Source organism: Sparus aurata, chromosome 20, assembly GCF_900880675.1.
Source record: "Sparus aurata chromosome 20, fSpaAur1.1, whole genome shotgun sequence".
NCBI classification, from domain to species: Eukaryota; Metazoa; Chordata; class Actinopteri; order Spariformes; family Sparidae; genus Sparus; species Sparus aurata.
This window is the reverse complement of record NC_044206.1, coordinates 27,152,250-27,163,496: the sequence shown is the minus strand read 5'-3', so window position 1 is coordinate 27,163,496 and position 11,247 is coordinate 27,152,250. Positions and strand designations below refer to the sequence as shown.

Sequence of the window (11,247 nt, the reverse complement as noted above, 5' to 3'; positions counted from 1 at the left end):
TAATAAACTACAGATAAAAAAAATGTATTAAATTAATGTACTTATTTGAAATACACAGTGAACAGTTATGAATTAGTTGTATGGACAGTTTTACTTCATTTACATTACTGACTTTTTTTAAATAAGTAACTGTATCAGAACAAACATTTTAAATAACCCTCCTGATCCTCGTACAAGTAAACCAAACGTGTTCAGTCCTGAGAACATTTAGTGCTTTACAGACCAGTAATATGATTTTAAAGTGCAGGTAACAATGAGGCTGCATAATGATCATATAAACTACTGTAGCTGCTCAACATGACCTTTTATCTGTCTGCTTGGTGACATCACAGGCAGAACTGCAGGTATATTTCATATCAGCTGCTGGTGAAACGTTATAAACTCTCACAGCTGCTGTTAGCTTCATTCATGTGATAAGAGATGGAGAGAGGCTAACTTACTCAGACATTATTAAACAACACATGGTTTCTATAGCAGTCATTCCCAGAATAGGAATAGATACTGAAGGTAATGGAAGAGCTGCTCTCCATTACAGAAAGAAACTGTATACATCAAATATAGTTAAAGCTTTGAAAATGCCACTGAGAGGAGACATTGGACTCCATCAAAAGACTCAACATGTTCTTTAAAAATCTATAAAAACCACAACAGAGTGTAATTCAAAAAAAGGTTTTATTATGTAAATAACCAGCAAAGACAACAGTGCTCACTGTCTGAGCAGGTGAAACCAGAGTCAACAAACACCTGCAGCACCTGAAGGAGTTTCATCAGAAGACGATACTCAGTTTTCCTGCTTCAGGTCCTGTGGCGGCTCGTCTTATTCGTCTCAGCTGCTCGTCCGTCATCTGCAGGAAGAGAAAGAGGAGCAGTGGTAGTTTGATGGCTCTTTGTGGAGGTTTTGTGTTTGTTTGCTTTTAGAGGTTTTTGTTGGTTTTTAGGGGTTTTGTGTGTTGGTTTTTAGAGGTTTTTGTTTGTTTTTAGGGGTTTTGTGTGTTTGTTTTTAGAGGTTTTTGTTTTGTGTGTTTGTTTTTAGAGGTTTTTGTTTTGTGTGTTTGTTTTTAGGGGTTTTTGTGTTGGTTTTTAGGGGTTTTTGTTTGTTTTTAGAGGTTTTGTGTGTTTGTTTTTAGGGGTTTTTGTTTGTTTTTAGGGGTTTTTGTTTGTTTTTAGAGGTTTTGTGTGTTTGTTTTTAGTGGTTTTTGTTTGTTTTTAGGGGTTTTTGTTTGTTTTTAGGGGTTTTGTGTGTTTGTTTTTAGGGGTTTTGTGTGTTTGTTTTTAGAGGTTTTGTGTGTCTGTGCAGGTTTTTATTGTTTTTAGAGGTTTTTGTTTGTTTTTAAGAGTTTTGTGTTTGTTTTTAGGGGTTTTGTGTTTGTTTTTAGAGGTTTTTGTTTGTTTTTAAAGGTTTTTGTTTGTTTTTAGGGGTTTTTGTGTGTCTGTGCAGGTTTTTATTGTTTTTAGAGGTTTTTGTTTGTTTTTAAGAGTTTTGTGTTTGTTTTTAGGGGTTTTGTGTTTGTTTTTAGGGGTTTTGTGTTTGTTTTTAGAGGTTTTTGTTTGTTATTTGTGTTTGTTTTTAAAGGTTTTTGTTTGTTTTTAGGGGGTTTTGTGTGTTTGTTTTTAGGGGGTTTTGTGTGTCTGTGCAGGTTTTTATTGTTTTGAGAGGTTTTGTTTTAGTGGTAGTTGTTTGTCCTCCACAAAGAGACCTGGGTCTATTTTTGATGAGTTTTGAGTTTCCTTGTGGAGGTTTGAGTCCCTAACTCAGTTGTATTTAACCTGAAATCACTTTTCATAATTTATTTACATGGAGTTTTAATTTAATTCCTAAGTAAATTTGAACATTTACAGGTTTTGTTTTACTGAAAGGAAATATAAACAAGTCTGGTTACAGTGCCTAAATGCATTTATTTGATCTAATTCATAAAGTATTTAACATGTGTATACACTGAGAGCCACAACATTAGAACCAGTGACAGGTGAAATAAATAACATGGATCATTGTGTTCCAATGCCATGTTCGGCTGTGAAGCCAGGAGTCCTAGCATTCATGTGGATGTCTCTTTGACAAACACCAGTCACCCAACCACAGCTGCAGACCGAGTACACCCCCTCATGGCAGCAGCACTGCTTGATGGCAGTGCCCCCCCAGCAGGACAACGTGCCTGCAACGCTGCAAAAACTGCTCAGGAACGACCTGAGGAACGTGGGAAAGAGCTCAAGGTGTCAACCTGGCCTCCAGATCCCCCAGATCTCAATCCACCTGAGCTTCCACTGGATGCAGTCTGAGCCAAGAACGATCCACGGGGGCCCCAACATGGATGGGAGTTGGTTCTGACAGATCCAATAGATGCTCAGCTGGATTGGGATCTGGAGAATGAGGAGGCCAGTTTGACACCTTGGGTTCTTTGCCATGAGGGGTGCAGTTGGTCTGAACGGTGTTTGGGTGGGTGGTGTTTGTCAAAGAGGCTCCACAGAAATGACAGAACTCAAAGTTTCCCAGCAGAACATTTGACTGTAACAAGATGATCAATGCTCACTTCACTTGTCAGTTGTTTTAATGTTGTGGCTGAACAGTGGAGATATACATGTTAAATACTTTTCATATTTTGCATAAATTGAGTTTTTAACTACATTATTCATACTTTCACAGCACTTTGTCTAACAGCTTTAGTAACTACTTACTTTGCAGATTCACATAAATATTAAATATTCAAACATGATATATATCATAGATTAAGTGATCCAGCATTAAAAGCAGAAAGTTGAGAGCCAGTGTGCTGCATATGGAGGACAATTATTTATCATTTGATTAATTGTGTGATGTCGGTAAACTTATAAAGCAATTCTGTAGAGAGACAGCTGATTATTGAGTCTCATTCTCAGGTCGTCAAATAACGCACTTTGTGGGTTATTAACAGGACTCATAGAGAGTCGAGTTGTTAAAAGTGAGAAGACTTGTATTTTCATATACATTTTATTTCAAGATATATATTTTTGTTATATCCAGTATGTGTAAAAACATTTCTTGAATCCTGTGGGTTTTGAGGCGGGGCCTCAGTCTGCTCTGGTTGGTCGGTTCACACGAGCCTGATAACTGGTTTGCCTGGCAGACTACTAACAACTGGATTGCTGTTACTGAACTTTTGTGCCTAGAACTTTACGGTGGTGAACTGGTTGTCGTAGCTTTCTGCGCTCAACATTGTTTAGCTAACACTGTTAGCCTGAAAAGCTTTATACCACAATGTTTCTCCAGCAAATCAACAACTTCAAAGGCTTCATAAAGCTTATCAAGCACTCTCTGAACACACATTTGTGCACTCGAGTGGAGATGAACCTGAACTGAAAACAACCTTCAGTACACGCATAGGGATGCAGACAAGCTAACAACCGCTCAAGCTGTTTGTAGCTATCAGTTTGCTGAACTTCCACCATGAACATGACCACAACAACTGCTTCCAAAAGAAAAACGTCACCACAACACAATCGGATCGTTATTAGTGGTCTGCTTGGCATTGAGGCCGAGGGCCCTGTAACAGCTTTATAATGATCTCTGCATGGTGTTATCAAGCAGGATGCTGTTACACAAAGTTGCAAAGAAATTGAATTCCTGCAAAAAAAAAAATTATTTTGTTTTATCACAGAGTTCAACATTATCTTCAAGCAAAGGCATCGCGCCCATACACACTGAACTCGCGAGTGAGATCGGCATGGACAGATGAGGGCAGAGACCGGAGCCGCTTTGGTGGCGTCAGGCGAGCTTTTACCGTGGCCCTGAGCATGTCCCTAGCCAGGCACGAGGCCCAACTAAACACGTACACTTTGTGTACGATTCTACCAACCATAGGTGTGTAACAACAGGGGCCTGTAAGTTGGCGGGATGGCACAAGGGCTCGTAGGATACACTACTACCAATACCAGCAGCTGATCAAAGGCCTGACTACTGCCATTCATAGAAAACACAGCTTACAGCTCCGATGGACAGCACTCGGGCATTTGCCATTGAAGATAGCTGAAGTCGGTCAAGTTAACCTGTAACATACAATAATAACACCAGGTTTGCCTGGCAGACCACTAACAACTGGATTGCTGTTACTGAACTTTTGTCCCTGAAACAGCTCTATACAACGAGGCCTCCAAAACAACACTTCTCCGCTCAGTTCTGATGGTGTTGTAGCACTTAATTCACTGCACTTCTACCACGAATAAGAACACCAATGTTAACACCAAGCTCTGCTCAACATAGTTTATACACTCAGATGGACACAGACAAACTAACAACTGCTCAAGCAAAACCTTACACAGGCTGACAGAAATTAACATGTTTCCGGTCATTCTGCTGGTGTTTGGAGCTCAGTTTGCTGCATCTCTACCATCAATGAGACCACAAGAACCGCTTCTCAACCAAAAACTTCACTACCGCACAGTTGCACTTTAGAAACTGAATACGATCCTCATTAGTGGCCTGCTGGTCGAATAGGCTGAGGCTTATGTTATGTTGAATCTGCATAAATGAAGCTGTCCATTTAAAATGTATAAGTCCCAGCTAAACCCCACAGGGTTCAAAGGAAGAGGAAGTCATTTTAACAGGTTTTGTTTTACTGAGAGGAAATATTAACAAGTCTGGATACAGTGCCTAAATGCATTTATTTGATCTAATTCATAAAGTATTTAACATGTGTATTCACTGAGAGCGACAACATTAGAACCAGTGACAGGTGAAATAAATAACATGGATCATTGTGTTCCAATGTCATGTTCGGCTGTGAAACCATGAGTCCTAGCATTCATGTGGATGTCTCTTTGACAAACACCAGTCACCCAAACACAGCTGCAGACCGAGTACACCCCCTCATGGTAGCAGCACTCCTTGATGGCAGTGCCCCCCCAGCAGGACAACACACCTGCAACACTGTAAAAACTGCTCAGGAACGACCCGAGGAACGTGGGAAAGAGCTCAAGGTGTCAACCTGGCCTCCAGATTCCCCAGATCTCAATCCACCTGAGCTTCCACTGGATGCAGTCTGAACCAAGAACGATCCACGGGGGCCCCAACGTGGATGGGAGTTGGTTCTGACTCATCCCATAGATGCTCAGCTGGATTGGGATCTGGAGAATGAGGAGGCCAGTTTGACACCTTGAGTTCTTTGCCATGAGGGGCTGTAGTTGGTCTGAACGGTGTTTGGGTGGGTGGTGTTTGTCAAAGAGGATCCACAGAAATGACAGAACTCAAAGTTTCCCAGTAGAACATTTGATTGTAGCAAGATGATCAATGCTCACTTCACTTGTCAGTTGTCTTAATGTTGTGGCTGAACAGTGGAGATATACATGTTAAATAAAATATGATTACATCATTTATTATATATAAATGAGATCAAATAAATGCAGGCGTTCTAAACAGACAGACTGTTTATATTTCCTCTCAGTAAACAAAAAACATTTAAAATACTACTAAATTTAAAGAGCCGTGTCCTAACAGAGACACTATAGTGGCTTCTACCAACACAAACTGTCGGTATTCAACAACCTGTGAATGAAACTCAACTACCCTCTAGAATCATTTACTGATCCTAGAGTATTAATGAACAGCAACTGACACATCTCACACTTTCTGCCTTTAATTTTTGCCCCTACATTGCACTGACCTTGTTGGACCAGGTGTCTCTCCTGTCCGGGTCTGATCACCATACAGGTCAGAGCTGTTCCACCTGAAGCTGAAGACAAGTCCCACTGTTCACCTGGAGAGAGGAGGAAGTACTTTAATATAACATGATGACTACATGCATGTGTGTGTGTGTGTGTGTGTGTGTGTTTACGTATATATACTGATTCTGGCAAAAAGGGGATTTCTTTCAGGATTATAATTTCATAATAAAGAATGGTATAGCAGTCTGTAACCATGTGCATGACATCACTTGAGGAGTCTCACATCACTCTGACTATAAAATCTACTATAATATGATTTAAATAAATGTGTTTTTTTTTTAAGGTAAACCAAAAATTAACCAAATGTATTAAATCCTGAGAACATTGAGCGCTTTATAGACGAGTAACATGATTTTAAAGTCTATCTTTTGACAGACAGGGAGTCAGTGCAGTGATTTAATAACACATAAACTTTAAATCACAGAACTGAGACAAACACACTGAATCCATTATGTGCAGCAACAATGAGGCTGCATAGTGTGTGTTAAACTACTTTAGCTGCTCAAAATGACCTTCTAGATGCTGACAAGCTAACATTATAAAACACAACACATGGAGCCTGTTAGCTAACTGTGCTGTGCTCAGATATTCAGCTGTGAGATGCTAGTATTAACAAGCTAACATTACACAGCAGGATAATGGCGTCATGCTAACACTCTCCAACAGACACACATGTTAGCTAACATGCAAACCTGTCTGTAAAAACACGACGATTAAATGACTCAGACGTCTTTATAAGCTCGTTATAGTGTCAGTACCCGTTAATAAAGGCAGCTGAGCCGCTGCTAACGTGTTTCCAAACCTGCAGTGCATCTGCAACAACTTTAAAGTCAGCTAGCTAACATAGCATTACATAACCACTCACTCACACTGACCGGTATAACTTAGCTAAACAGCTTTCATGCCGTTCTAATTAATTAATACATTTTAAAAAAACTTAATGCCGACTTTACTGAAACTACCGTCTTGTTCTTAGATAGTGACCAAAGTTTAGTTAACTGTTCACTATTCATGTAATTAACATAGCAGAGATAAAACCGACCAAAATCACAATGGAGTTTGGTGCATGGAACAAAACACAAGCCCATCACGGATTTAATTGGCGGTAATTAAAGGATTATGTTCCAGCTGAATTTACCTCGACAGTTAACAGTTAAATGAGACGTCTTCAGCTTCTGTTCAGAGTTATTTCAGAAACATTTGAGCAACAAACAAATCTCACCACATGAGAGGGAGGCTGGCTCCATTTTAACCCGCACATAAGTAGAACTTACTGCGCTCAGACAGCGCATGAAGATAGTTAATATGTGGAGCTGCTGATATATGAAGAAACATCACCTGGGCTTATTACCTGAGATCAATAAGTATTAACTATCTGTACACTTCCCACACATACATGAATACACCTGTACTGAGCAGGTAACTGGACACATAAAGCAGATTCGTACAGAACAGTTTACTCACCGTGTTCGTGTCCTCAGAGAAGAGCAGCTCCAAACAGAGTGACGATCAGTCAGCCGTTTTTGTACACATCCAAGTTTTTGGAGGGAAATGCGCAACTTTCACGCGGGAAACGAGAGAGACCGCCCCTTTTGACGCGCACCACCTGGATTCGTCATAAAATCTGTGGGCTGGACTTATTTGACGTGGTTTACGTCATTCCAACCAGAGAATTCCTCAGTCATTCAAAGCTGTTTAGCTCAGTCGGTAGAGTAGGAGTTCTGTAAGGAAAGATTTGTTTTTATCCTGAGTTCGAATCCCTGCAGGAGAAACTCAACTGCATCATATTTACTGTAACTTCTCTTGTCAAAAGATAAGTTAAAAATTAGTAGAACAAACACAGATAAACACTTGTTAACAGGATACACAAAAAGCTACTTTTATTACATTTAATTTCTCTGGACTTCATTTGTTATTAATCCAAAACAAACTGAATGTAATCAAGTTACATTACTTTGATATTGTAATCGGGTGCATTCAGGTAAAACTGGACACCTCAGCTCAAGCGTTATTGATTTCTGTTCTGTACTTTTACCATAAAATTAGTTAAATTAAATGTGAATGATGACTTCATGGGGATGATGTCACAGAAAGGGGCGGGGCACTAGTACACATTATGTATGTAAGAATCTATTTCTAACCTTTTTATTATATATTGTTTATTTTGTACTTTTATTAATGTTTATTGATTAGGCTGTTGTGACACACAGATATCCTCGTTTGCAGGATCAATAAAGGAATTCTGATTCTGATTCTGATTCAATCCCACTCATGGGAACTGCAAGAGGAGGTCAGTGATGTGATATTCTGATCAGTCATAGATAAGAAAATGTTTCTAATATCTTATCATGATATGTTTGTTGTGGAGCTGTTGAAAAAAGAGAACAATTCTGGGAAAAACGGGACAGGTGGCGTCTCCACTTCCACTTTTATCAAAGTAATATTTTAATGTAGTCTCTTTACTTTTACTCAACATGACGTCTGGTCACTGACTGGCTCAGTAGACAGTTTATATTTTTGACTAATGGCATCTTGTCAGTCTGCTGGTGCTCTATTAGATGAATAATGTTACATAAATAATAAGTTAAATAAATTAAAAAAGTAGTTTAACGGTCATGTTGTGGCGCAATCCGTAATGAAAACAAATCAACGACGTCTTCTCTAAGATACCAGCAGATATTGGTAGATCACTATTTGCGGATGATGGGGCCTTATGGAAAAGAAGAAGGAACATGGAACATGCAATCAGGAAAGTACAAGGAGCAATTAATGAGGTGGTGGAGTGGGGTCACGACTGGGGATGTAGGTTTTCAGTAGAAAAAACTCAAACGGTCTTTTTCACAAGGAAGAAAATTAAGGAAGGGATGAAACTAAGAATGTACGGGAAAGAATTAGAAAGGGTTGGATCATTTACGTTTTTGGGAGTTGTTTTCGATTCACGGTTAACATGGACAGACCATATCAGGAGAATAGAAGAAAAATGCAAACAAGTAATAAATGTGATGAGATGTTTGACTGGTAGGGAATGGGGAGCAAGTTGCTCATCATTATATGTGGCCTTGATAAGATCTGTGTTGGATTACGGAAGTATAGCATATGGATCAGCAGCCAGGTCTCATGTAAAGAGACTGGAAGTGATACAGGCACAGGCACTGAGAGTATGCAGTGGGGCCTTCAAAACATCACCAGTGTCTGCACTACAAGTAGAAATGGGAGAAATGCCGTTGGAATTGAGAAGGAAGCAACTGATGACAAATTACTGGGCTAATTTGCAAGGACACAAAGATTCTCACCCCACAAAAGGAGTGTTGCAGGAGTGCTGGGAGAATGGGAGAAATCAGAGGGATAGTTTTCGTCGAGTAGGGAATGATATTGCCAAAGAATTTGGAGTATTCGAAATGAGGATAAGCCCTTCAGTAGTTTATCCGGTGGTGGCTCCATGGATGCTTGTGTGGCCTGATATAGACTGGTATTTGCTAGAGGTAAAATGGAAAGAAAAAGGAAAAGTTGATTTGGTAAGTGCATTCAAATACCATGTCATGAAAGAATATAGTGATTTTACACAGGTTTATACTGACGGTGCTAAGAAACCTGAGACAGGAGTGACAGGGTATGGGGTGGCAATACCATTAAAAAGAATTGGAATCAATAGAAGAACATCCAATAAATTAGGCGTTTACACAGTGGAGATGTTGGCAGTATTGGTTGCTCTACGGTGGGTGGAAAAAACAAAACAAGCCAACCAAATGTGGCAAGAAAGGTGGGGCAGAGAAGAGAAAGGGAGACATCTATATCAGATTCAGAAGGGTGTCAAAGTAAATAGGGTAGGTAGTGGAAACAGGAGAGAGGAAACTGTGTCAACAAGGTTGAGGTTGGGACATTGTGCACTAAACAAAACACTGAAAATGATAGGGAAACATCAAACAGGTCTGTGTGAGGGATGTCAGGAGGAGGAGTCAGTGGAGCATGTACTTCTACAGTGTAGGAAGTATAGGGCACAGAGAGAGATGATGAGGAATAATCTGAGGGAAATAGGGGTGCAAGAACTCACATTAAAAGGATTACTGAGTATGGGTGAGAGAGCACAGGTCCAGATACTGTTAGCTTTCTTAAGGGATACAGGGATTTTTCATAGGATATGATGGGTAAGTAGGAATAGGGTGTTAGGGTGACTGACTTGGATGTAGTTCAGGATATGTGTGTGTGTGTGTGTGTGTGTGTGTGTGTGTGTATGTAAGTGTGTTTAAGTGTGTGTGTGTGTTCTATTAATTATTATTATTTATTTATTTATTTATTTTTGTTTTGTTTTTTTTGTTTAGGGGATTTGTTTGTTCTTGTTTTGTTTTGTTTAGTTTTGGCTTTGAAGGGAATTAGATTGTACGCCTAAGTCTATTGTTTGATCCACACTCCGGAGCAGAAGGTGGCGGTAATGCACCATTAAGCTGAATGCCAACCGCCGTAAAACCAGAAGAAGAAGAAGAACGGTCGGGGTGTGTGTGTGTGTGTGTGTGTGTGTGTGTGTGTGTGTGTGTGTGTGTGTGTGTGTGTGTGTGTGTGTGTGTGGGGGGGGGGGGGGAGCAGGTGTACTGTGACGTGCTCGGACGTTCAAACGCGCTAATCAATAAAAGTCAGATTTTGCGGTGTTTTGGTGTCTCGGAGAAAATAAACAGAGTGGAAACTGTGGGATTATCGCCTTGGTACAGAGAAACGTTGGTTCTGGATCCAAACGGCTGCTGCTGTCCGCGGTGGAAACTTCGGAGGCTAACGGGAAAGCTAGCTAGCTAACGTCTGTTCGGCTGCGTCAGTGATGCTAACGTGGAACAACAACGTCTACTGTATTAATGGATTTACGACTTTACAACGCTGGACTGTGAGAAATTGAGATCCTGGAGACAATACTGAGATACTGAGCTCCTTTTGTGACAAACTACCGACTGCACAGGTTCTGAAGTTCTGAAGAAGTTCAACACTAAATGGAGCTGCTCCACAGAGAGGTAATTAAATAATCTTACTGGGTTTATTCCACATGGTTTTGTTGTCGAATTGGGGCAACAGACAGACATTGGACAGGGAATAAGTGTTGTGTATTGACACGAATATAGGACGAGGTTTTTTTCGATGAAAATTATGTAAAAAAGTGGGGTCGTCTTATAATCGGGGTCTAACCGTTGACACATGCTGATAGTCTGTGTCGCTACACGACCGCAACAGCAGAGGGCGCCAGCTTATTGTAGAGACGTCACTGACACTGTGGCTGCGGTTATCTGTCAATCACAACGGAGAAGAAGAAGTGACAGGAGATTAAAAATGGAGAGACGCGGTGACTTACAGAGCAAAGTGGATCAAAAGTGTGGCAAGTTTACAGACATTTGAGGCGGAGCTATGATGCTAATTTTAAGTTAGTGTTGATCATTACATCGGAGGCGCCAAACAACTGTCAGCCAGCCAAGAAATATGGAATTACGGAGTGTAACGTCCGAAGATGGCGGGTCCAAAAAGACTGCAAACGGTAACGATTATCGTGGTTCTCTAAGCGGCCGCTTCCAAGAGACT

At 40.3% G+C, this 11,247-nt stretch overlaps 2 long non-coding RNA genes across 7 annotated transcripts in view; one reads left to right on the top strand and one right to left on the bottom strand.

Moving 5' to 3' along the window:
• Positions 1-662: 662 nt before the first annotated feature.
• On the bottom strand, positions 663-7,266 carry LOC115571517 (uncharacterized). Its single transcript, XR_003981944.1, has 3 exons — positions 7,159-7,266; positions 5,634-5,726; positions 663-845 (listed from the first exon to the last, which is right to left on the bottom strand). It is a non-coding gene; the product is annotated as an uncharacterized LOC115571517 (long non-coding RNA).
• Positions 7,267-10,265: 2,999 nt separating this feature from the next.
• Positions 10,266-11,247, top strand: part of LOC115571359 (uncharacterized) — a 64,990-nt gene continuing 64,008 nt past the window's right edge. For all 6 annotated transcript variants that reach the window (XR_003981913.1, XR_003981908.1, XR_003981911.1 and 3 more), the window contains exon 1: positions 10,266-10,688. This is a non-coding gene — a long non-coding RNA (uncharacterized LOC115571359). The remainder of the gene's footprint in view (positions 10,689-11,247) is intronic.